A 27,647-nucleotide genomic window follows, 5' to 3' on the forward strand; every position below is an offset into this window, starting at 1 on the left:
GTGGGGGATATGCCAGGCCATGAGGTTACAGATGGTGGTTAAATACAATTCTGCTGCTGCTGATGGCCCACAATGCCTCATGGATGCCCAGTTCTGAGTTGCTAGATCTATCAAAATCTATTTCATTTAACATGGTGGTAGAATACACACCACGATGGAGGGTATCCACAATGTGAAGATGGACTTCGTCTCTACAACGACTGTGCGATGGTCACTCCCACCAATACTCTTGTGGACAGATGCATCTGTAGCAGGCAGGCTGGTGAGGATGAGGTCAAGTATGTTTTTCCCTCTTGTTGGTTTCCTCACCACCTGCTGCAGACCCAGTCTAGTATCTATACCCTTTGGGGCTCAGCCAGCTCGGTCAGTAGAGGTGCTACCAAGCCAATCTTGGTGATGGACATTGACGTCCCCCAACCAGAGTACATTCTGTGCTCTTGCCACCCTCAGTGCTTCTTCAACATGGAGGAGCACTTCTTCATCATCTGAGAGAGTGTGATATGTGGTATTCACCAAGAGGTTTTCTTGCCCATCTTTGACCTGATGTAATGAGACATCATGGGGTCCAGAGTTAATGTTGAGCACTCCCAGGGTAACTCCCTCCCTCTGTGCTGCTACCTCTGCTGGTCTGTCCTGGACAGGACATGCCTATAGATGGTGATGGCAGTGTCTGGGACATAGTCATACTCACCAACCTCACAGGCAACGACAGGCTGTTGCTTGACTAGTCTATGGGACTGTTCTCACAGCTTTGGCATAAGCCACCAGGTGATAATAAGGAGGGCCCTAAATGTTCCCCGACTGACATTTGATCCACTTGGCCCAACTCATTCCTACGAGTCAGTGTCTCCTTTTTCAATGCACTGGAAACATTCTGCTGTAGAAAATTCCCCTGAACACACTCTAGAAACTCTTCCCCTTTCTGCCCTTTACACTACTGTTAGGGTATCTGGGTAGAAAGCTTCATGAGTTAACTAACACATCATTTTCAAGTTTATGCAGTTATGAATATGACAGCCTGTTAGTTTTGAATTGCTCCACTATTGGCAACATCTAGACCCTAAACTCTGCGCTTTCCTTGTTACAGCTTTGCACCTATTTCCCTGTCTTTCTCTGAGGCACTTCTTAGAACTGATCTTTTTCAACAAACCTTTAATCATCTGTCCCTAATATCTCTTTATGTGGCTAAGTGTCAATTTTAGTTTGATAACATTCCTGTAAAATGTGTTGGAATGTGTTGGAATGCATTAAGGGCCTTGTATAAATGTAAGTTGCTGTTGTTGAATGAGACAGGCAATAAGGAAAAGGAGATCAGAGCGTAGTGAAATAAAACTCAGAGGCCTTTATTAAAAGGCAGTAAAATTCACTTAGTTCTCACTGACGCAAGGAGCTGTGTAAACAACATGTGGATTAGGTTCACAACCTTTTGTTCCCTTTCACTTAAAGAAAGAAATTTGACTTTTATTAGACATATTATTGTTACATTGTTGATTCTCAAATAAACTTCAGTAATATTTTAAAACTAGATCAAGGTTTTATGACACGTGCGATCACCAGCTGTTACAAAGTCCTGGCTGCCAAAAAGAGGAAACATGCTGGCCCTAATTTTAGTGATGCCTCCTTTGGGTGCCAACTGGTTACAGTGGAAGCCCACCGTGCAGTCCTCTACCACCACCACCCCCAGCTCTGGGTGAACACCAGCAAGCAAGGACACCAATCTGGTTTGGGAGGCAGTGGCAGTGGTGCTCAGCGCTAACACCCTGCAAAAGAGGACAGCCACCCAGTGCCGCAAAAGGATGAAGGATCTCTTCTATTCTACCTGCGTAAGTCACTCTTCTCATTACTGACAACTCTCACACTCATAAACCCATCACACATCCACAGGGATCTCACTCACTGCCAGTTCAAGGAACATCATCATTCACTCTCTCACACACGATGTTGAAAATTGTCATCCAGCTGGCCAGGGACAATCTGGACTGTTCCTGAGCTGACGGTGAGGTCAGCAGTGCTCAACCAAATGAGGATCCAGCAGTGCAACATCCATCAGACAACCATGCTGTGAATCAGTTCCCTGTTCCACAGCCCCCGCCATGCATTAATTAACTCTCCTTGCTTTCGTAGGTACATCTGGGAAACAGCCATGGGTGTCCATGAGTCAGATCATCGATTCAAGCCCAGAAGACAACTCAGAAGAATAATCTGATGACACAATAATTGAAGTCCTGTCACAGCGCTCACCCTCACCATCCACCAGCGCAGGGACACACACCTCAGTGGGATCTAGCTTTCGAGTAGCCTCAAGATCACAATTTGGTGAGCACAACGCACTGTCCGATCCACAGCAGGCAGAGGCAGGAACTTCCCAGGTCCCCGGCACTTGGAGGACTGCTAGAGGCCAGAACATTGCTGAGTCCGAGTCAAATGACAAGCCTCTGGACTCGGTCACGTCACAGTTGCTGGATCTGCAGAGGCAAGCTCGGGAACATCAGGAAGGAATGTCCGCTGCACTCCTCAGATTGCAAAGCACGATGGAGGAGTCCATCCGCCTTCAGGCTGAGGTGATAATGTCAGCATGTCAACGCACCAAAGTCAACACTGGCAGGATGGTAGCTGCCATGGAGACCTTAGTCCAGAACATCGGTCCTGCACTGCTGCATGTGCTGAACCCCATCGCTGATGCCATAGTTGGCCTCCAACAGTGTCAACGTGAGAGGGGTGCGGGACAGCTCAGTCTCACTCCAGCTTCCCCTTCCCTTCAAGGAATCAGCCAGGGTCCCTCAGACACCCATAGAAAGGGGGATCAGCAGCTGCACACCCTGGGACACTCACGCAGGTGACTTCGGAAGTTTCCGGCCCATCCCAATCCCCTCTTCCTGTGACCTCAGCAGCTCCAGATTCACAGGCCAAGGAGGGTGCCACTGCCACACAGCAGGACCCTGAAAGCAGGCTGAGGCCCCCCAGATCTTGGTCCTCCAGAGGACGCCCACCAAAATCATCACAGGCAGGGTATTGCAGTCAGCAGGCTGCCTCCACCTCCACTGTGGATGTCTGGGGAGCACCAAGACGTAGCAGCAGGTTTAGGAGGGTCAAGAGATATAGTTACACAGCCTGGGGCATGGGTGTTAATCACTTGTACATAATGTTCACTATTGTCAATAAACTCCCAAAAATGACTCCCTGTCTGTGGCTCCTTACTCTGATGAGCTGTGTTCATGTCATTCAGATGTGAAACTTTTCTGCACAAGATAAAAAGCAGGTGTCTCAGTCCAGGGCTTCTTCCTTGTGCTTTGTGTGGCCTTCAGACCAAAGTGATGGTCCATCCTCACACTCCCTGGAAACATTACTGATGCCTGCACCTCGGCAGTGCTGGTCATTGCTGCCAAAATGCTGTTGGCAGATGTCACAGAGTTCACTGATTCTCTCTGTGTGCTCTCAGCACCTTAAATGTTGTGCTGACCCTCATCTCTTCAGCATCTGTGACCAGTGATGCTGTGTTCCTGAAGGGCTCAGGTGCTGAAGGCTGACAAAGGGTCAGGTAAATTTAAAGTTTCATGGCTGCATCTCTATGATATGACCCTGATCACAGAGCGCAAATGAGCTTCCCTTGGCCAGACAGGAGTCAAACATTCTCAAAGCCTACGTGAAGATTTATGGAGTATCCTCACTACATGTCGTCATCATCCCCCTGCAATCAAGCAACTATTAGGGCCTCCACTGCGTCTCCATGACATGAGCCTGATTTGTCCTGTTATTAGTGAATGGGACATATCTGGGCAATTTTCCACTTTATACATGTTAGTATTGTAGCTACATTGGAACGGCTTGCCGAGAGTGATAGGTAGTTCTAGAGCACAAGTCTTCATATAGCCAGGATGTTGTCAGGGCCCATATCCTTTGCTGCTTCCATTACTGTTGTAAAGGTGACCGAGTTGCCACTATTGATAGAGTTGATCTGCAGACACTTCTTAGGTGGAAACACTAAATTTATTTACAACATACTCAGCAGCAACTACACGTGTGCTTTCAACTCCAACTCTATCTCTACACTGACTGCTGAGGTAGCCTGTGCTACTCTCCGATTGGTTACTACAGATCATGTGATCTTCCTGAACAAGCATTATCCTTAACGGTACATTAAACACTAAATAAAACCATTATTACTACATTCCTCCCCCTTTAACTCAACTATACATAATATATTTACAAGACAAATTTTTCAAGACTACATAATATTTACACTGTGTAAGGAATTTACAAGTTCAGTCTTTCAGGTGGTTTCCTGGTACATGTGGAACGTTGCAGCTCCACAACTTCAGATTCTTTGTCAGGAACCTCCTTTTCTGGAATTGCCCGAACATCAGGGGCTTCAGTGAGAACCTTCCGTTCTGTATCCTCAACTCTTACGGGAACATCAGGCATGTCAGTCCTGGGTTGAGTATCCTCAACAGGAAATGCAGACCTGGTCATGATCACTGATGGAACCAAATCTTGGTGATTTGTCTCTCTCTCCTCTTTAAATGGTCCACATTTTTATGAATGACCCAGCCTTCCACCCCCAAGTGGTAAGATAGAGGTCCAGTCACCGCACTTATTTCACCCGGTAACCACTTTGGCCCTTTACCGAAGTTTTTCACATATACTGTCACTCCCACGGTAAATTTCCTCTCACGACTATGCCAGTCATGTCTATTTTTTGGCTTCCCTGACTCCTTTCCACCTTCCCCTCTAAATTTGGCATTATTGAGATCAATCTCATCCTGAGACGGTGTTTCAATAATAACTCCACAGGTGTGACTCCTGTTGTTGTGAGAAGGGTAGTCCTGTAATGAAAAAGAAAGCATGCTAGCTTGGGTGCTAAGGAATGTCCAGTTAGCTTCTTCATGCCTGCCTTAAATGTTTTCGGCCAGTCTATTTGAGGAAGGGTGGTACAATGAAGCTTTTATGAGTGATACCCTTGAGGCTGATAAACCGCTGAAACTCAGCACTCATAAATGCCGTACTATTATCAGAAACGACTACTTCTGGTAGTCCATGAATGACAAAACTTTGATGTAGTTTCTGTATTGTAGCAGCCGAAGTTGGTGATTTCAACTCATATATGTCGAACCATTCTGAGTGGGCATTGACAATGAGCAGAAACATTGTTCCCAAGAAAGGTCCAATGTAGTCAATGTCTAACTGCACCCAGGGTCCACCTGGCTAGTCCCAAGGGTGTAACGGAGCTGTCACTGGCAACGTTTGCAGTTGCTGACATTGCACACAATGCTTTACTAAACTCTCTATTTCACCATCCATCCCAGGCCACCATAGAAAGCTGCATGCTATGTACTTCATTCAGGAAATTCCAGTATGTACAATGTTAAAATTAAATTAAATTAAACTGAAACTCTGTTTCAACTAAAAGAGGCTCCCTTCCCTTTGGAGGAACTATCACTCATGCTCCTCACAATAAGATGCTATCCTGGCTGGTTATTTCATGTCTTCTGCTGAAGCACAGTTTCATTTCATCAGGTACAGGCTCTTGTGACCAACGGTGTAGCAACTGTTTTTGTACTTGAGATAGGACTGGGTCCCGACTTGTCCAGTCTCTGATCTGTTGAGCACATCCAGGCGAGGAACCTAAGAAATTTAACAGTAAAACAAGTTCCTGTGGAACTGGGACGTGCTCAGCAATTTCTTGTAAAGGCAAATGACCAAGGGCATCAGCGTTTGCGATTTGATTGCCAGGCCTATGTATGAAAGTGTATTTGCAGCTGCCAGGAGTAAGGCCCTATTAGTATTTCTGTATCTTCTTTCTACATGCCTTCTTCTTTCCAGCACAGATTTTAATCTTGGCCTTCTTTTTGACTTCACTATTGGCCAGACTTCTCTCAGCTGCAAGCTTAGCTTGTCTGAGTTCAGTGGCTGAGTCTCCCAAAATTTCATTATTTGTCTACTTGGTGGAAAATTCTGCGACTTTCGTTTCTTTGGCTTCATTTAGCTGATTCTTCAGCTCTTCTGTCTCTTTTTTGTATTTGTTTGCTGTCTCCTGGAAAATTGAACATTGTTGTGCTTTCTCTGCCAACTCATTCTTCAGTTCATTCAGTGAGGTGCTAAATTCTTTCTGTTTCTCTTCATACTTTTCCAGAGGTACAAACGTTGACTTGAGGGAATCCTGTAGTGCGTGAAGGTCTTTCAACAGGTTTACTTTTACCTTGTGAGGGTTGCTCACTTCATTTCGAACTCTGTCATCAAGCAGGGTCTCTTCAAGCTCCTGCATTTCTTCAGGGTGTTGAGTCCTTAGACACTCCTTTTCTAAACAGGAGCACTTCCAGGTTCCTTTTGGAATCTCAGTGGCCAATCAAGGTTGATTTCCCTTAGCCAATTTCACCCTGGAAGGCTTGGTCCTCTGCCTTTCAATACCAACACTGGTAGCTTTGCCAGTTGGCTTCCATTATGGACAGTTACTCTGCTTATGCTTTTTACTTGAATGTCTTCACCCGTACATGTTTTCAGTTTGGCAGCTGTTTCTTCTAAACATAATTGATTGTCACGCCCAGGGCTTTATTTTGCGAATTAAATCTAAACCTCTGCATTGTGGCTGAGGGCTTGGGTTGAAGGTGATCCTTCTCGAGATCCACCAATTCATGAAATTCTTCAAATCTGGGGCACTGGGTGCTGAGAATGGAATAGAGTGTTATAATGGTAGCTTTAGATGGGGGAAAAATGGGATGAGGTTCGTGATAAACATAAACATCGGCATGGATGAATGGCCTGTTTCAGTGTTCTATATCCTATACAATCCTATGTAAACCATTCATAACTGGCTGTGGCAGGATCTGATCTGTTGGTTTTGGGATCACTTAGCTCTGTCTATCACATGCTGCTTTCGCTATTTAGCATGCATGTAGTCCTGAGTTGTAGTTTCACCAGGTTGGCAATTCTTTTTTAAGTGTTCCTGCATGCTTGCATGCTCTCCTGCTCTCCTTATTAAAGCAGGGTTGGACCCCTGGCTTGACAGCAATGGTAGAGTGAGGGATTTGCTGGGCCATGAAGTTGGATTGTGGCTGATTACAATTCTGCTGCAGCTGATGGTCCACAACACCATTTTTTGAGCTGCTGTATCAGCTCTGAGTCAATCCCATTTAGGAGAGTAGTAGTGCCACACAACATGATGGACGGTGAAGATGGGAACAGTGGGTTATGCTGATAATGAGATAAAGAAGAATGGGAGGAAGTTTGAATGGAGCACAACACTGGCACGGATTGGTTGGACTGACTGTGCTGTACATTCTGAGTAGCTATATAACACTGGAATGATAGTGAGAGAGACTTATACATGAAATAGATAACATACAGGCTAAATGCAATCAGGCTATTTGTAAAGGTGCTATTTTACCGACAGCAGTTCCATGGAATTGAAATGGGATCCAGATGTTGGTGATAATCACACTTTAAGCTTGGAAAGATCAGAATTCTTTACTTTTAACTTGCCATGTTATCTTGTACAAGATGGACCGACTTAAACTGGTTCTGGTACACATCATATCTGTCTCTAGTGCAACCATGAAATGTGGACTCCCGGAACGCTTACACATAACAATTAGTCCCTAGCTAATTAGTTTTTAGCTCCTAACAGATATTTACAAATAATACAATATATAACATTTGATTCATATTTAGGAATAGAAAGGAAACTGAAAAGCGATAGAGCCACTGGACATAAAGAAGGTGATCTTGTACTTGAGGGGCAAGAGATGGTGGTGATGTTTAAAAGGTATTTCACAGTCAAGCTCATAGTTTTTGCAGAAGAAGATGAGATTGGGACTGAAGAAGCCCCTGAGATGTGAAAGAATCACCACTGAAGAAAAATATTCAAAAAGAAACTATGAAATTGTTGGAACTAAAGTAGATAAATCGGGAACTCCTAGGCCAGTTGGGTTTACTTCATTTGTGGGTAAATTTGTAGAGCAGTTGAAATGAGTGAAAATTTAGAAAGTTGAGGGCAATGTTCCCTTTATTTTTGTTGTTGTTATGGGCGGCCTCTTTATCTCATTGTACAGTACCTTCAGGGTTGCTCTGCGATCATGCACAGATCTTGGAGTGAATGTTAGTTGTGTGTTAAGCAGGGAATATCAGCATGGATTTGTAAAAGTCAGATCACACTTCAATAACTGAATCAAATTTTTGAGGAAATAAAGGGAATGTGTGTGGGTAAAAGATCTCATGGCACTATTTCAAAGAAGAGCAGAGGAATTCTCCTGGTGTCCTGGCTAATGTTTATCCCTCAATCAACATGAAACAACTTAACATGACATCATAGAATCTTAAAACACAGAGGGAGGCTCTTTGGCCATTGCACCTGTGCCAGCCACTTAACAGAGCTGCCCAATTAGTCACAATCCCTTGGATTATCTGGTCATTTATCTCATTATTGGTTGTGGAGCCTTACTGCGCTCAAATTGGCTGCCGCATTTCCCTACCCAATAACTCTTTGGTTGTGAAGTAATTTGGGACCTCCGGAAATGGTGAATGATGCTATACAAATGCAAGTTCTTTCTTCCTCGGGGTGCTACCCCTATGTTGTTAGTGAGCTGCAAATGTCCTTCCTACAGCTGGCAGTGTTCTGCAACTGGCTCCCTGTTCATCAGAAGTAATTGTCATTTAGTGGTATGTCCACAGATTTGGGGATGGGTTCCTCAGGGCACTGTTCCACCAGTGATAACTGACACACAAACAAATGGCTAGAACTGCACCCGTTAATTCCAGATAGACTTCCTGTTCTATGTGTGGTACCATTGAGTGGTGTAAGATCTCCACCTTTCATCTAATGCTCCCAGGTTTCCCTGACAATGCTTTCGTTCATGTTGTACGATCTCAGCCATCTTATGCTCTATCTAAGGCATTTCAAAAATACAAACCTACCATGAAATTTTTATGATTTGTTTTTTAATCAGACTACCCTTCTTTAAAACAAAGTGCCTTAGATTATTTGATGGAACACAGAAGGGATGGATGTTCTTTAAGAGATCATCAGTTCCAGTCAATGAAAACCTATTGACTGAGATTGATAGAGGGTCACTGGGATAATTGTAATGTAATATAAATCACAGAAAATTAACTGGGAAACAAACAATATCTAGACTTGGTTTCAAGCTGCAGATTTTTTTGTCTTACAAAATAGTATTTTTTTTTATTTGTTTAGTTCAATTGTTAGATTAATGGAAGTGATAATGGCCCAGATATTCCACTCAGGATCAGGAACCCTGGCCAGAATTTTCTGCTCTCGCCAACAATGGGAACCATCATGGGTGGGAAGGAAAATTTTGAGAGGCAGCCAAAAGCCCATTGACTTTCGGCAAGACCGGAAGATCCTGTCCCACATTTCTGACCCTGATCAGGCAATAAAATGCAGATTACCTTACCCTGTCTTTTCTGAGTGATCTTTCACAACTGACTCAGTGCAGTAAAAGAGAGAAAAAACAAAAACAGAATTACCTGGAAAAACTTAGCAGGTCTGGCAGCATTGGCGGAGAAGAAAAGAGTTGACGTTTCGAGAACTGCCCCGGTAAAAGAGAGAGTTGGCAGCAGAATCAACACAGATGCCACACCCCTTTTTGTTACAGCACCAGGTGCTGCATTCCAGGAAGTAGAGTTTAAATGTTTCAAAGCTGCTTAGAAAACAGCTAGGGAGAGAAGTTAAGTGTGTTAGTGGTTAGGGTGGTGTTGGATCCCGCAACCTGGTTTGTTAGGACTTAAGGGTCTGGATTGTGCACTTGTCTTGAGATGACTGAGTTGGTACCATGGACAGTGAAGATCAGGAGGTCGTTCTTAGAAGAAACGCATTCTGTTTATTTACAAAAGGAACTCAGCAGCTACACTTGTGTGCTTACAACTCAAAACTCTGTCTTTACACTTCAGACTCCAACTCAAGACCAATGACTACAAAGGCAGCCCACCATTGGACACCAAGATCACGTTATCTTCCATTACAACATTCGCCTTAAAAATATATTACACATCAGGTTACAACAAGTAATAAGCAGGTAGGATGGGTGAGGTGGTAAGGTGAGGGGGTAAGATAGGTAAGAGGGTAGGGTGGAGGGGTAGGGGAGGAGGTAGGGTGGAAAGGGGATAGGGTGGGTGAGGGCGTAGGGTGGAGGAGGAGGGGGTAGGGTGGAGGAGGGGGTAGGGTGGATGAGTGGGTATGGTGGAGAAGGGGTATGATGGGCAAGGGGTAGGGTGCATAAGGGTGTAGGGTGTGTGAGTGGTTAGGCTGGAGAAAGGGTTAGTTAGGTAAGGGATAGGGTGAGTGAGGGCTTAGGGTGTGCAAGGGGGTAGGGTTGGTGAGGGGATAGGGTAGGTGAGGGGCAGGGTGGGCGAGGGGGTATGATGGGTAAGGGGTAGGATGGGTGAGTGGGTAGGGTGGGCAAGGTGGTAGGTTTGTATTTTTGAAATGCCTCAGATAGAGCACAATATGGCTGAGGTCAGGGTGGTCAGTGGGTAGTCAGTGAGGTCAAGGAGTGAGTGGGGACGGTCAGTGTGAGTGATTGGAAGATCAGTTGTATGGTCACCCAGGAGTTAGACTAGGTTTTTCTATCTAACATTTCCTCAGTAACTATCCAGGTAAGTAATTCAGAACCAGCCAACGTCTCCAACTCTAACTTTATCAGAGGGTACCAGGGAGCAGGGGAATTGCCCGTTGGAAGTGTAGGGGGTGGTGATGTGTGTCAGCTTCACCTCTGACTTCTGAGCGGTCCGAATCGCTCCCACACCCTCGGTTCTAGACCTTGGACTTATTTGGGGGTTGTGACAGAGTGCAGCAGACAACTGGTTTTGGTGCAAGAAACAGACCGTGTTTATTAAAGTCACAAATGAAGTTATAACACTAGGATTACACTGAGATTATACAGACCTACAAAGTACACTTAGTTAAGAATGGGGAACACATGGCATAATGAGGGAGAATCACACTACTAATCCCCTTACCCTTAACCGACCCCCAAAACCTAACTAATTTGAACTAGGAGAGGTCAAGGATCATGCTCACCAACCAGGGTTCCTTGACAGTTCAAAATCCAGCCAGGTAAGCCGGTTGCAGTTTTGGGGTACGCTCTTTGAGTCCTCTGGGGCCTGCCATCCCCACGTGGTCCTGGTCTGTGGAATCTGCAAAGGTTCTTCAGTTGGGTGGAGGGCGCGGTTGTGGGTGGTTGATCTTCGTGGAGGGCTGCAGTTGCAGCCTTGTTGTCTTCGGCTGAGCCTGCCACCCCGTACCCCTCACTGTGATGTTGCCTGAAGGCCTGCAAACCTCCAGATCTCCTTCCTCCGCTTGGCTCAGATCCCTGCTTAAACTCGGCTTCAACAGCTCCCAACTGCTCACTGCCCTGTGTCAGCTTTCAAAACTACTCACTGCCCAAAACTGCCCACTGCAGATCTGCTGGCCCAGTTATACTGTTTTTCTCAAATTTCTTATCTCAATCCAAATCAAGGTTAGTTCTTTGTCTGACTTTTGCTGGGCCTCTTCAGGTGATTGTTGTCTTGTTGGTTTAATGGGCTCGCATGCTGTTTATCATTGTCTTCCTGCCCCCGTAACTAGTCTTGAGCTGAAAGCCATTGTATGTGTGGAGTATTGATGGGTTCGCATAATTGCATTGATTATTGTCTTCCTGCCTTAGTAGTTAGCAGTGATTATTTATGCAAGATTTTGATGGGCTTTACTTTTGTGTCTTTCTCTGGGTTGATTGTTTTAAAGGGAAGAATGCCTATTCTGTCTCCTCTCATTGTCTGGTTTCAGGTAAAAGTCCAAAAGTCATAATCCTTGTTGATGATACGAAAAATGTGGGAATTTTGAGAACCCTTCAGCAGTTCAATCTTCTCGAGGGTTTCTGAAGGAGTCCTTGCATTGGGACTTCTGGTAGTACATCTTCTGGGGTACATCTTGTCTCCAATTATCTGGAGACTGGAAGATCTGGGCCAATGTTTCTATTTGAACCCTATTGTACAATTCCGTTTTGAACCTTTATCAGGGGTTCTGTTTGCTTGGAATCTAAACCCCCCTCCTCTAAAAATACCCCTGATTTTGCCACATGTGCATCACAAAATCAAAATGCAGTTCTCAACACTGTCACTCTTCATGTAACTTTCCCACTTCATCTCTGACATAAGCTTTGTGCTTGAGAAGGCTGCATGGTGCTTTGAGCGAAGGAACATAGAGAAAAGGCATGGCACCCTCGCAAATAGAGGCCATAGAAGCCAGTCACCATGAGCAGCCGGAAGCCAGGAGGTCAGGAGGGAGAGGCTGCTGCACACACACCAGAGAGGAGAGGAGGGGAGGCAGGACAACCAGGCACTGCCCTGTAGGAAGGGTGTAAAGGCCAAGGCCATCCTACCTCGATATGATGGCGAACCAGTGCCAAAGGCAACTCAGGATAAGCCATGAGGTGATGACAAACATATGTCACATGGTCCACCAGCAACCCGAGCTACAGTCCATCAACCCCCAAGTCCTGCCAGTGAAGGTAACCATCACTCTCAACTTCTATGCCTCAGAATCATTCAGGGAGACCTGCCTTGTATATCCCAGTCAGCAGCCCACAACAGCATTAAGGCTGTAACTAATGCCCTATTTGCTTGTGTGGGGGACTCACATTAATTTCCCTTTACTCTTGGTGTCTCAGACGCAGGGAGCCAAGGCCCAAGCCCAATTAGTAGGCTTCCCTCAGGTTCAGGGTGTTATTGATTGCACCCATATGACCAAAAAGGCTCCAACTCAAAAGTGGACTCCTTTGTCAACTGGAAGTCCTTCCACTCAATCAATGCACAGGTGGTTTGTGACTATCACAGGGTTTTCCTTCATGTGTGTGCTCTGGCAGCTTCCACAACTCCTTCCTACTAAGGAATTCCCAGCTCCCTCAGCTATTTCAGCCACCAATGCAGATCTGTGATTGGTTTCTAGGGGATAAGGGCTTGGATAATGACCCCCTTTAGAAACCCACACAAAGAGGCATAGCACAACTACAACAGCAGCCATGTTGCCACAATTGAGCAGGCCATTTGCATTTTGAAGATGTGCTTCAGGTGCCTGAGCCACTCAGGCAGAGCACTGCATTATGCTGGTCAGAGGCACATGGGAGACTATGCCTACGTGCGAGGCAGACTAAGTGAGTAGGTGTTCCGCAAAACAGTCACCCAGTCTGCATTTGGTCTCTCCAATGTAGAGAAGGCCGCATTGGGAGCATTGAATGCTGATGTCGCTCAGTCTGCAAGCATTACCCAGACCTTCCTGTCGCTTGCCATTTCAACACTCCACCCTGCTCTCATGCCCACATGTCCGTCCTTGGCTTGCTGCAATGTTCCAGTGAAGCCCAACGCAGATTGGAGGAACAGCACCTCATCTTCCGACTAGGCACTTTACAGCCTCCCAACTTAACACTGAGTTCAACAACTTCAGATCATGAACTCTCTCCTCTATCCTCACCCCTTTTTCAATATTCATTTTCATTTTTTATTTTTATTTTTATATTATTTTTAACAACTTATTTTTAATTTTATTTATTTTCATTTTTATTCATTTATTCATTGTTTTATCTCCCCCTTTTATTCTATTTTTGATCTTTTTTCCTCACCACCATCCCCTTCCCCCACCCCACCCCCACTAGGGCCACCTGTCACTTGTTCATGTTGTTCTTTCCAGAGTGCTTACCCTTGTCCTGCTATTATCACATTCTGCTTTCTGACCTTAATGCCACCATCAGCATCTCCTTTAACCAGTACCACTACCCCTAACACCCCGTTTGTCCTTTTGTCCATGACATCTTTGTCAATCCCTCCTTTGTCTCCACTGGCCTTCAATCCAGCTTCAGCTGCCCACCCCCCTCGCCCCCACCACCACTTAAACAGTATAAGTTTCACCACATTTTTACTTCTCTTCAGCTCTGAAGAAGTGTCATATGGACTCGAAATGTTAACTCTGTTTTTCTCGCTACAGATTCTGTCAGACCTGCCTAGTTTTCCCAGCATTTTCTGTTTTCTTTCAAACCACACAATCAGTAAGAGACACATGTTCAGTGAGCAGCAAATTAGGTTCATGTGGGAATTTAGTACATGGGGGAAAGAGGAACTTTAAGTAAGATTTATTGCAACTTGTAAAATATGTTAAGAATCAGTCAGATTTATCAGTACTGGTAAGGTTTATCAATAGTTGTAGGGTTTATTTAGTTAAGGTCAGGTAAAATTCATATAAGTAAACCAAAATAAAATAAAATATGCGCAAATGAAGTAAAATTAAGACATGACAGGGCAGCTCTGTTGCGTGGAATGTGTGTCTTGTTGTGGATGGGAAGTTGTGGATGTTACCGGTAACCTAGACAACTACATCTGCAGGAAGTGTCACCAACTGCAGAGACTTGAGCAGCTGGTTTCGGAGCTTGCCCGGCAGCTGGAGTCACTGTGGCACGTCCCTGAGGCTGAGAACTACATGGAAAGCACATTCAGACAGGTGGTCACACCGCAGGTTAGGAACATGGAGGCAGAAAGAGAATGGGTGACTGTCAGGCCGTCCAAGGGAACCAGGCAGGTAGTCCCCCGAGAGCACGCTTGCTAATTGGTTTTCCATTTTGGATACTGGTGAGGGCATTGGTTCCTCAGAGGAGTGCAGTCAGAGCCAGGTTTATGGCTGGACCGGCAGCTCAGCTATACAGGAGGGGAGGAAGAAGAGGGGAAGAGCAGTAGTGATAGGGGATTCATTAGTTAGAGGAACAGACAGGCGTATCTGTGGCCATAGACATTGCCTCCCTGGTGCCAGGGTCAAGGGTGTCACACGGCTTCAGGACATCCTTCTGGGGGTGATCAGCCAGAGGTCGCAGTCCACCTTGGTACCAATGACTTAGGTAGGAAGGGGGATGAGGTCCTGAAAGCAGATTTCAGGGAGCTAGGAAGGAGATTGAAAAGCAGGACCTCTAAAGCAGTAATCTCAGGATTACTTCCAGTCCTATATACTAATGAGTATAGAAATAGGAGAACTAAGCAATTGAACACTTGGCTGGAGAACTGGTGTAGGAGGGAGGGCATCAGATTCCTGAGACATTGGGACCAGATGTGGGGCAAGTGAACCAGATAACAGGTTACATCTTAGCAGGGCCGGGACTAACGCCCTTGCAGGGAGGTTTTCTAGTGCTGTTGGGAGGGTTTAATCTGTAGTGGCAGCAGGATGGGAACCTGAGCTCAGATTCAAGGGAAGCAAAACTGGTAAAATGAAATAGAAAAGTAGAAAGCAAAAATAGAAGATGACAAAGCATAGGCAAGCATCAAATGGGATCAGAATAGAGAATAACATTGAAAAAGCAGAATTTAGGATATCCTATCTGAATGCACATAGCAGTTGCAAAATGATTTGAATGCACAAATTGAAGTAAATGAGTTTGATTTAATTGCCATTACGGAGATGTGACTATAGGGTATCCAAGATTGGTAACGGAATATCTAAGGATATTCAGCATTTAGGACGGATGGGCCAAAAGGAAAAGAGGTGGGGTTTGACTGTTAATAAGGAATGAGATCAGTACATTGGTAAGAGAGGATCTTCGATCGAAAGATAAAGGTGCACAATCAGTTTACGTAGAGCTAAGAAACAGCAAGGGGCAGCAAACATTGGTCAGAGTTGTTTCAGGTCACCAAACTGTAGTGCTAATGTTCGACACGATATAAATCAAGAAATTAGAGATGGATGTAATGTGGCTAATACAATAAAAATATACGACTTCAATTTACACATATACTGGGTTAACCAAATCAGCACTAATGCTCTGGAGGAGGAATCCCTGGAGTGTATACAAGATGGGTTTCTGGAGCAATATGTTGAGGAGTCAACTAGGGATTGGGCTATTTTGGCTCTAATGTTTTGTAATGAAAAAGGGTTAATTAATAAACTTGCTATAGAAGAGCCTTTGGGAAATAATTAACATAATATGATAGAATTTTACATTAAGTCTGGCTGCGATATAGTTCATTCTGAAACTGGGGTCTTAAATCTGAAGAAAGGAAATTCTGAAGGTATGAGAGACAAGTTGGCAATGGTGGATTGAGAAAATACACTAAAAGATTTGATGGTAGACAGGCAATGTCTAGTATTTAAAGAAATACTACAACAGAAATTCCTCTAAGGCACAAACATCAAAGGCAAAGGTAAATCGACCGTGGTTAACAAGCAAAGTTAAAGATTGCATCAGATCAAAAGCTTAAGTATGTGAAAAGGAAAAGATTAGCTAGAACAAATGTGGGCCCATTACAGGTGGGGACAGGAGAATTTATCATGGAGAACAGGAAAATGGCAGAGAAACAAAATGGTTATTTTGCATCTGTCTTCACAGGAGAAGATACAGAAAATCTCCCAGAAATATAAGGTGGCCAAGGGACATGTGGAACTGAGGAACCAAAAGAAAATAGTATTAGTAAAAAGGTGGTACTTGAAAAGTTAACTGGATTCAAGATTGATAAATCCCCTAGACCAGGTGAGCTTCATCCTAGAGTGTTGAAGGAGGTGACTAGAGAGATAATAGATAATCGATGCATTGGTAGTTATCTTTCAAAATTCAATAGATTCTGGAAAGGCACCTGCAGATTGGGAAGTAGAAAAGTGACCTGTCTATTTGAGAAGGGAGGAAGAGGGAAATTGGAGAACCACTGTCCTGTTAGTTGGACATCAGTAGCAGGGAAAGTGTTGGAATATATTATAAAGGACAAACAAAGCAAGGGAATGCTCAATCAAGTGGAAGTTATTGAGAAGGGTTGAGGAAGTGAGGGACCTTGGAGTGCATGTTCACAGGTCCTTGAAGGTGGTAGGACAGCTGGGCAAGGTGGTCAAGAAAGTATATGGAACGCTTTCCTTTATTGGGTGAGGTATTGAATACAAAAGCAGGGATGTAACGATGGAACTGTATGAAACACTGATTGGGCTACAGCTGGATTTTTGTATACAGTTCTGGTTACCACATTTCAGGAAGGATATAATTGCTCTGGAGAAAGTACAGAGGAGATTTACAAGAATGTTGCCAGGGTTTGAAAATTGCAGCTATGAGAAGAAATTGGATAGGCTAGGGTTGTTTTCCTTACAGAGGAGACTAAGGGGTGACCTAATTGAGGTGTACAACATTATGAGGGGCTTAGATAGGGCCGACAGGAAAGACTTGTTTCCCCTAGCTGAAAGGTCAATAACCAGGGGGCATAGTTTTAAGGGTAGAAGGATTAGAGAGGACATGAGGAAAAGCTTTTTGGGCATCTGGAATTCACTGCCTGAATTGATGGTTGAGGCTGAAACAACAACTCATTTAAAAGGTATCTGGATCTGCATCTGAAGCACTATAACCTGCAAGGCTACGGACTAGGTGCAGGAAAGTGAGATTAAAATGAGCGGCTAGTTTCCTTTTTCTCTTTTTGGTCAGCACAGACACGATGGGCTGAAGGGCCTCTTTCTGCACCATAACTTTTCTAATGTTCTATGGATGTGATAACTGGACATTTGGAAAAGAATGGTAAAATTGGGCAAAGTCAACATAGATTTATGAAAGGGAAAGTTTTTTGAGGATGTTACCTGTAGCGTAGATAAAGGAGAACCAGTGGATGTGGTGTATTTGGATTTTCAGAAGGTCCCATGCAGGAGGTTAGTAAATAAAATTAGAGCACATGGGATTAGGGAAAATATACTAGGATGGATTGTGAATTGGTTAACAGACAGAAAGCAGGGAATAGGAATAAACGGATCATTCTCAGGATGACAGGCTGTTTTTAGTGGGTTACCACAAGGATCAGTGCTGGGCCCAGGGCTGTTCACAATCTATATAAATAATTTGGATGTGGGGACTAAGTGTAATATTTCCAACTTTGCTGATGACATCAAACTGGTTGGGAACATAAGTTGTGAGGAGGATGCAAGGAGGCTTCAAGAGGACTTGGACATGCTAAGTGAATGGGCTAGAACATGGCAGATGGAATATAATGTGATTAAGTGTGAAGTAATCCACTTTGTAGAAAAAAAACAGAAAGGCAGAGTATTTCTTAAATGGTGAGAGGTTGGGAAGTGCAGGTATCTAAAGGGACCTGGGTATCCAAATTCATGAATTACTAAAAATTAGCACGCAGGTGCAGCAAGCAATTGGGAAGACAAATTGTATGTTGGCTTTCATCGCAAGGGGATTTGAGCACAGGAGTAAAGATGTCTTACTGCGGTTGAATAGAGCCTTGGTGACACCTCAACTGGAGTATTGTGTACAGTTTTGATCCCCTTATCTAAGGAGGGATATACATATCATAGAGCGAGTACAACAGAGGTTCTCCAGATTAATCCCTGGGATGGCAGGATTGTCTTATGAGGAGAGATTGAGAAGACTGGGTCTGTATTCCCTAGAGTTTTGAAAAATGAGGGGTGGCCTTATTGAAACTTACAAAATTCTTACAGGGCTTGACAAGGTGGATGTTATTAAGATGCTTCCCCTGGTTGGTGAGTCGAAAACCTGGGGACATAATCTCAGGATAAGGGGCAGGCCATTTAGCACTGAGATAAGGAGGAATTTTTTCACTCATAGGGTGGCGAATCTTTGGAACTGTCTACCCCAGAGGACTGTGAACGCTCAATCATTGAGTATGTTCAAAAGAGAAATTGATAGGTTTCTAGCGACTAATGACACCAAGGGATATGGAGATATTGATGGAAAGTGGTGTTGAAGTAGATGATCAGCCATGATCTAATTGAATGGCAGAGCAGCCTTGATGGGCTGAATGGCCTACTCCTGGTCCTATGCACCTATGTTCTTAAGTCCCGGCAAGAATAATGGTGCTGTGCTGCATGCTGCACAACATTGTGCAGTGGAGGAGCATAAAAATAAATGACAGCAACATCATGGGCAGAACTCCAGCCTCTGAGGAGGAGGAAGAGGAGGGTCCCCTGTCCATTCCGAATTTCTGAAATGGATGAGGATGATGAGGAGGCCGCCAATAGCAGACCAGCTGGGAGGCATGGTCAGGTAGCCAGGGTCGACTCTATGCAAGAAGGAATCATCGCCAGACAGGTCTTTGTGCAAAATAGGTTCTCATAAGGTTCTCCAATATAACAAGTGCCATTAGCTAGTCCCTGGAGCTATACTTCCACCTAAAGAATATTGTACATTGATTCCACAATAACTCAAGAGGCTGCCCATCCTCCACAAGGGAGAGAATAAACATTGATAAGTTTGACTCACTCACATTCATATGGCTGAAACCCTAACCATGGGACTCATCATATTGCAAAAACACAGGTAACATGTCATTCACAACCTGGTCCCCTCACATGAACACCAATGATTGTAAATGAAGGACCCATGCTGCCAACTTGTCAACAACCAGATCATGCCCACAATGCTGAGAGTGACACAACACAAGGTTTCAAACCCTATACATGCTGATAGGATTGTCTGATGTAGCAGATAAGATAACTGGACGGATGAGGACACCTCTTCCTCCTCTTGATGTCAGAGGGGTGATCGGGCCTGGGGGAGGGATGGGGTATGGTAAGGGAGTAGAGCTAGGACCTGTGTGAAACACAAAAGCAGTCAATTAGGTATAGCCCTTCTCATAGTGAGGGTATGCACCGATGCACACCATTGTCTTTAACCATGCTTGTGCTGCCCATATGACAAACTCTATCCTTGCACTGCCTCTCCTGCGCATATCCCATTGTGCTCAGCAGTGACAGCATGACCTCTACCATTAACACCATGTGCCACGGTGATTTTAACACTGCTTTTATCTCCTTTTCACAGCAATTCACCATCACCAACAGACAGCTGTTTAAGCACTCTGGCAATCTCCACGGTCAGTTGTTCCACAGGATGAACTTATCCCAGCCAGGCTGACACACCCCCAGTCCAGGCAATCTCCATTGAATTCTTAGCCCTTTTGGTCTGCAAAGGCAACGTGAATTTATGTTAGCCTGATACATAGTCCATGGAGGGATATTGCTCTTCACTGTCTGTGCAACACAATGCTTATTTATCTGTGTTCTGAATGCACCTACATGAGCTCTTACACATACAAGCTTCAATGTTGAAGCAGAGGTAAGTGCCAAGTTTTGCACCCTAGCTGCAGCATTTTTTTTATTCGTTCACGGGATGTGTGTCGCTGACTGGGCCAGCATTTATTGCCCATCCCTAATTGCCCTTGAGAAGGTGATGGTGAGCTGCTTTCTTGAACCGCTGCAGTCCATGTGGTGTAGGTACACCCACAGTGCTGTTAGGGAGGGAGTGCCAGGATTCTGACCCAGAGACAGTGAAGGAACGGTGATATATTCCAAGTCAGGATGGTGAGTGACTTGGAGGGGAATTTGCAGATGGTGGTGTTGCCATCTATCTGCTGTCCTTGTCCTTCTAGATGGTAGTGGTCGTGGGTTTGGAACTTTTCAGTTATGACCCTTCCCTTGGAGCTCTGTGTGGATGAGACAAGTTGCTCACCTTGCTGGAACACAGCAGATCATTGAACCTTTTCCTGCACTGAATCCATGAGCACTAATGGACTCCAGCTGTGCTCACTGCAGCTGCAATTTGAATCCAGGCCGTCTTTATTACTTCAGGTACATTACACTGGCCAGCAGGGTAGCGGACTGCTTGCCTCTTCTGGACCTCTTCCACCAAAACGTGATGGTCCTGGTTAGAAAAGTATAGGCAGCTGGACCCTGTGTCCCTCTGTGTGATATTCTATAAATAACAATGTATGGTGAAAGGGTCTTGAGCCAATCAGATTGCAATGCTGTCATTTACTTTTGTATGTTTGCATGCGCTAACCATTTCTATCATATGATCTATTATTACTGATAATGTGTGGTGGAGAAAATGCACAAATGATTTATGCCATTTATGTTGCAGCTGTGACTCCAAGGTAGCATGCTGTCCTCCTCCACCACTGACAGACCCCCTGGCTTCCTCACTCTTAGTCACACTGTTATGGCGTGACACTGTGCAACTGTGAGGAACCTGGCCAAAGGTCAACAGCACGGGTGCATGCTGCTAGATGGGTGGCAAGAGGGCAACTGGATGATAAAGAGCACGCCACTGAGTCTTGGCAGCTAACTACATGACTGTACAATATCTGTACCAGGTAGGGGTGGCAAGACAATGCGATCTCCATGTGTCTTGAGAATCCACTCCATATTTTCAGTGGTTCAGTACAGTACACTTTGATTAAGGAACAACAATTACAATTCTCCCATCGGGAAAGCCTATGATGGGTCATTTGTTCCAGGGTCAGCTAACAGCTGGAAAATATTTACAGCTTGGACACCCACCTGCTGTCTCCTCCAAAGTAACAGGGACTCGCAATTGATGATCAACCTCCAACCTCTCAATGGGCTTTTCTGAAGGTTCGCTTTTTATCTGTGCCTGAGTCACTCAACCCAATGCTGGGTTTGCCTTCAAACTCTCAGCTTCAAGGGTCACCAGTCCCTGACTCCTAATCTAGCCCCCACCAACAGCCCTACCCCTCCACCTCCCACCCAACGTCCCCGCCCCCCCACCCACACCCCACAAAGGTCAAATTCGTGGAGCCAAAATTCTCCCATCTCCGCAAACTCAACCCAGGAGTGAAAATTCAGGTCAGTGCCTACCATCTACAGTCCCCTGCATAAGATTGCATAACATCTGACCTTCCTACTAGTTCTAATCTACCTGAGAAAACCGCCCAACAATGTACATCAGCCTAACCCCAGAAGACAGTCCCATTACCTTCACTAGCCAGCTTTGGTCTCTGAGCAGGGAGGCTAATTGACTGATAATTAGGGATGGTTTTGCCAGCAGAAATACTTTCATCCCATCTGACAGGGCTACATTCAGACTCCAGGCCCAGAGATGAAAGGGTGGTACACTTAAAAAAGGACTGCACTACCCAGCAGATAGAATATTAAGGAAGAGAGTACCACATTATATGTTTAATTACACCCAGTTGAAGCAGGTCACAGGCTTTGTGTGAAAACGTGAAGGGTTGCTCCGAGGAAGAGAGGTTGGATAGACTTGGGTTCTTTTCATTAGAGCAGAGAAAACTGAGGGGTGACCTGATCGAGGTGTACAAGATTATGAGGGGCATGGACAGGGTGGATAGGGAGCAGCTGTTCCCCTTAGTTGAAGGGTCAGCCACAAGGAGACATAAATTCAAGATTAGGGGCAGGAGGTTTAGGGGGGATGTGAGGAAAAACTTTTTTACCCAGAGGGTGGTGATGGTCTGGAACGCGCTGCCTGGGAGGGTGGTGGAGGTGGGTTGCCTCACATCCTTTTAAAAAGTACCTGGATGAGCACTTGGCACGTCATAAGCTCAGCACTGCTGGGGTGGGGGTAGGAGGAATGCAAGTGCTAAAGTCCGCGCATGCTTGGGGTAGCGCTCACTGAAAGCTCCCTGAAATCAAGGAGCTGCCTCAGGGAACTGAAGAATATTAAAATCAGAAATAAAGATTTTGAAAATGTGAAAAACATGTCCCTACATAGGACTCACTCACTTGAAAATAAATGTAATAAAAATTATGTCAAAAAATTTTAATTTTTTAAAGTTAACGTTGGAAACCTCATCCCGCCCATGGATGAGGTTTCCTAAAAAATCCAAAGGCCCCTGGCCGATTCGCCAGCCCGCCCGCCAACCATAAGGTTGGAGGGGAAGCAAAAAATAGCTTGAAATTAATTGATTAATGGCCTTAATAGGCCTGTTAAGTGTTGGAGGGCGCGCTGCTGACTCTCACGCACTCGCCATCCGAAATATCACACAAGTGTGTGGTGATGTCCAGACACTCGCCTGACGTCATCGCGCGCTATTTTACACCCGATCAGGTCAGGCATGCACCCACCTGCCCCATGTCTGGTTTCCTGTTTCTTTTTTTAATGATGCGCACAAGCCGTCGACATTGTGGCTGAGCTAACTTTATTGATAACATATTTTCCTAACATGAACACATAGTGCAGTGTCTGAACTTTATCAAGATGGGTTCCAATATGTGCTATCTGACCTTCAACACCCCCCAGGTCAGGTGACCCTGTATATAGTATAGAGTACCGTATAGTTTCTAATATTGGAGTCCACAACCACAATCAGCTATTATCACGACAGTATGCTCTAATCATGCTCTTGCTTTCTAATTTTCTTCTAACTTTGACAATAAATCTCTAATGGGGAAGTGTGAAGGGATTAAATTTCTTCTGTGAACAGTTACCTTGAAAGTTATACCGCACTGGCTAAGATGACTAAATATACCATTCCAGCTTTGCTCCTGTGGCTTGGTTGCATGAAGTGTGTTATAATGTTGAAATATGCATCCGGCCGTAGTTTAAATATTTACTGTATATTATAAGGATATGGTGTACTCATTCAGAACTTTCAGGATTTCAACCTTTCATTGAGATTGGTGTCAGTCTTTTCTTTGTTTCACACCTTTTCCTGTCAATAGGTGATGTTTTTTTATCCTGTGTGGCTATTAGCTGCTTATTTGGGTGGAATCCTGATCATCATTTCACGTTCATGCTAAATGTTGATTTTTTTTTATTAATTTGAACTGAACAAATTGGTTTTAACGGAAGCATTAAACCCATTTCTCCTTTCCTGCATTAGCTTTGACTCCAGCTCATTTTTCTTATGCTACTCCATTATGTCTGGTATTTTATTTATTCAGTTTTATGCTCCAGTTGTGGGGAAACCAGAAACCAAAATGTCACATTTATTTTGTATCTTCTGCGCCCTTTGTTTTCAAAACACATGTAAACGTTAGGAACATAACGCAAGAGTGCTGGGAAAGTGAAATTGAGACCAGGAGCTACCAGCCATAAATTAAAGCAGCACGACATTAGCATGTTCTGTGTCTTTGTTCACAACTGTTGGAGCTGGTCTTTAATCTTCAAACCCCAGGAATCCCATGAAATGTGCACTATGATAGAGAGATAGGCTCCATGAAACAATAGTCTCCAATGATTCAGAACCTTCCGTAACAATTCTGGTTGTTACATATAACATAAATATTGGAGTGTTCTAGCATTAAATGGTGATTCTCATTGACTTAAGATTTCCATCAGTTTCAAAGCAATGGTTATCCCTGATTAACATAAGGAGATAATTAACTTTTCATTGAATTAAACATTTGTTTGTTTAGCCTTATTGTATTTCTGCTTCAGTGACGCTTGCAGCAATAATTTAGAATTATGGCTCTTTCTAACTACAGAAACAGGTACACGTTGTCTCTTGTTTGCATCAAACACAAGGACGAGCATGTCCTGGTTCTTAAAAAAACCCCATAAATTTGCTGTGTGAACCTCCTGGGACTGAGTGGGAACAGGAACTTCCTGCCACACACAAATGATGTATCGTAGGATGTACTTAATCATATAGCAGCAAGGTGCATGAACTCAGTGAGCACAAGTGCCCATTAACAATAACCAGTCAAAGGTGAAAGGGGGCAGATTACATGGCCAGATGGTAGATTAGGTTTTCAATAGGGTCTCTGATTAGGTATCGGCTTGAGGATATATTGTGAGCAGTCTCCTAAGTGTTGGTAAATTGACCCTAAATCATTTTTCAAATGCTGCGACTGAGCTCAGAGCCCATACCGGGCATGGAATTGGGAACCTACCTGTGGGATGTGGGAAGTTGCAAGGAAACAGACATTAAAAAAAGGCTGAATATGGGGACAAGACCTGTTGGCAGAAAATCCTAAGGCTGCTAATATTTTGAATACATATCTTGGCTGTGCCAAAATGTATTTGTTACAAAGAAATGTCTGGGAAAAATCAGTCTCTGATACAATAAAATGTGAAGTTGAAAAGAAAGCCAGTGCCCAATTGAATGGGTGGAACAATGATCCATTGCTGGTGCATGGCAAACAGGTCTTTTTATTCTTTCACAGGATGTAGGTGTCACTGGCTAGGCCAGCATTTTTATTGCCCATCCCGAATTGCCCTTGAGAAAGAGGTGGTGAATTGCCTTCTTGAACCGTTGCCATCCATGTGGTGCAGGTACAGTGCTGTTAGGGAGGGAGTTCCAGGTTTTAGACCCAGCAACAATGAAGGACCAGCGATATATTTCCAAGTCAGGATGGTGTGTGGTTTGGAGGGGAACTTGCAAGTGGTTATGTCCCCAAGCATCTGCTGCCCTTGTCTTTCTAGATGGTTGCGGGTTTGGAAGGTGCTGTCTAAGGAGGCTTGGTGAGTTGCTGCAGTGCATAATGTAGATGGTACACACTGCTGCTACTCTGCATCGGTGATGGAGGGAGTGGAAGATGGAAGTGGGGGATGTAGGGCCAATCAAGCAGGCTGCTTTGTCCTGGATGGTGTCGAGTTTCTTGAGTTGTTGGAACTGCACTCATCCAGGCAAATGGAGAGTATTCCATCATTTGTGCTTTGTGGGAAGGCTTTTTGGAGTTAAGTAGTGAATTACCCTCCACCTCCCAGCCTCTGACCTGCTCTTGCAGCCACAGTATTTATATGGCTAGTCCAGTTTCTAGTCAATGGTAATCCCCAGGATATTGATAGTAGGGGAATTCATTGATAGTGATGCCATTGAATGTCAAGGGGAAATGGTTGGACTTTCTCTCTTGCTGGAGATTGTCATTGCCTGGCACTTGTGTAGTGTGAATGTTGCTTGTGACTTATCAGCCCAAGGCTGAATGTTGTATGGGAAAAAACTGCTTCACTATCTGAGGAGTCACGAATGGTTCTGAACATTGTGCAATCATCAGCGAACACCCCACTTCTGACCTTATGATGGAAGAAAGGACATTGATGAAGCAGCTGAATATGGTTGGGCAGATGACACTATCCTGAGGAACACCTGCAGTGATGTCCTGGAACTGAGATGATCGACCTCTGACAACCACAACCATCTTCCTTTGTGCTACACATGATTCCAACCAATGGAGTATTTTGCCCCTGAATCCCAGTGATTCCAGTTTTGCTAGGGCTCCTTGATGCCACACTCGGTCAAATGCTGACTTGATGTCAAATGCAGTACCTCTCACTTCACCTCTGGAGTTAAGCTCTTTTGTTCATGCTTAGACTAATGCTGTAATGAAGTTAGGAGTTGAGTGGCCCTTGTGGAACCCAAACTGAGCGTCAGTGAGCAGGTGACTAAGTTCCGCTTAATAGCACTGTCAACAACCCCTTTACTGATGATCGAGAATGGATAGATGGCGCAGCAACTAATTGGGTTGGATTTGTCCTGATTTTTGTGGACAGGACATACCTGGGCAGTTTTCCACATTTCCGGATAGGTGTCAGTGTTGTAGATATACTGGAACAGTTTGGCTAAGCGCGCAGCTAGTTCTGGAGCACAAGTCTTCCCACTGCTGTCAATGTAATTCAAAGGCCCAGGCTAATGCTCAAGGCAGTTGGTGGAACTTAAATTCAATTAATAAACTGAATTGAAAGCTAGTCTCAGTAATGGCAACTATGACAACTATCATTGATTGTCTTAAAAACCCATCTGGTTCACTAATGCCCCTTTAGGGCAAGAAATCTGTCATCCTTACCTGATCTGGCCTACATGTAACTCCGTACCCACAGCAACGTGGTTAACTTTCAACTGCCCTCTGAAATGGTCTAACAAGCCATTCAGTTCAAAGGCAATTAGGGATGGGCAACGAATGCTGGCCTTGCCAGTGATGTTCACATCCCATGAAAGAATTAAATAAAACTACTGTTGGACTGTTATCGGGACCCATAGACTTTGCAGTATCCAGTGCCTTCAGCCATTTCTTGACATCAAACATGGAGTGAATCGAATTGGCTGAAGACTGGCATCTGTGATGCTGGGGACCTCTGGAGGAGGCCAAGATGGATCTGAGTGGCTGCAGACCAGGTGGGGGAAGGGGAAGGTTCCTGAGGAGGGTGGGACTTGTTTCCTCCAGGGCACCATCCCACAGGGCATCTACGGAAAAGGACTGAGGAAGAGGATCTTGGCTGGTGGTTACTGCCAGCACCCGAGCCTGTGCTAGCTCTATGGTTTAGATACGAACATACAAACAAGGAGCAAGAGTAGGCCATTCAGCCTCTTGTGTCTGCTCTGCCATTTAATAAGATCATGGCTGATCTGATAGTAACCTGAAATCTGCATTCTACCTACTGCTGATAACCTATTTGCTTACTCAGAATTTATCCACCTCTGCCTTAAAAATATTCAAAGACTCTGCTTCCACCACTTCAGTTCCAAGCACGCTCTGGACCTGGCTGCCTGCTGAGCGACAATGTAGTCTCCATCCTCCACACTTGTTGCCTGATAACTGTGCCTCCACCTGTAAATGTGAGACTTCTGCACTCTGACCTCATGGTGTCCCCTGTAGAGGTCGGTTAGACACAGTCAAGAGAAAGGTAGGGCAAACAAAACCAGAACTCCCTGGGTGACAAAAGAGAAAGAGATTAAGATGAAGAAGAAAATGTGTGCTTATAACTGATGTCAGGTGGATAATACAACCGAGAACCAGGCTGAATATAGAAGGTTCAGAGAGGAGCTGATAAAGCAAATACCAGAAGCAAAGAGGGAGTATGAAAAGAGACTGACAGTGGGCATAAAAGAGAATCTCAAAGTCTTTGATAGGCATATAAAGAGTAAAAGGGTGGTTAAAGGAGGTGTAGGGCCAATTAGCAACCAAAAAGGTGATTTAAGCATGGAGGCAAAGGTCA

This window comes from Carcharodon carcharias, chromosome 10, assembly GCF_017639515.1.
Source record: "Carcharodon carcharias isolate sCarCar2 chromosome 10, sCarCar2.pri, whole genome shotgun sequence".
NCBI classification, from domain to species: domain Eukaryota; kingdom Metazoa; phylum Chordata; class Chondrichthyes; order Lamniformes; family Lamnidae; genus Carcharodon; species Carcharodon carcharias.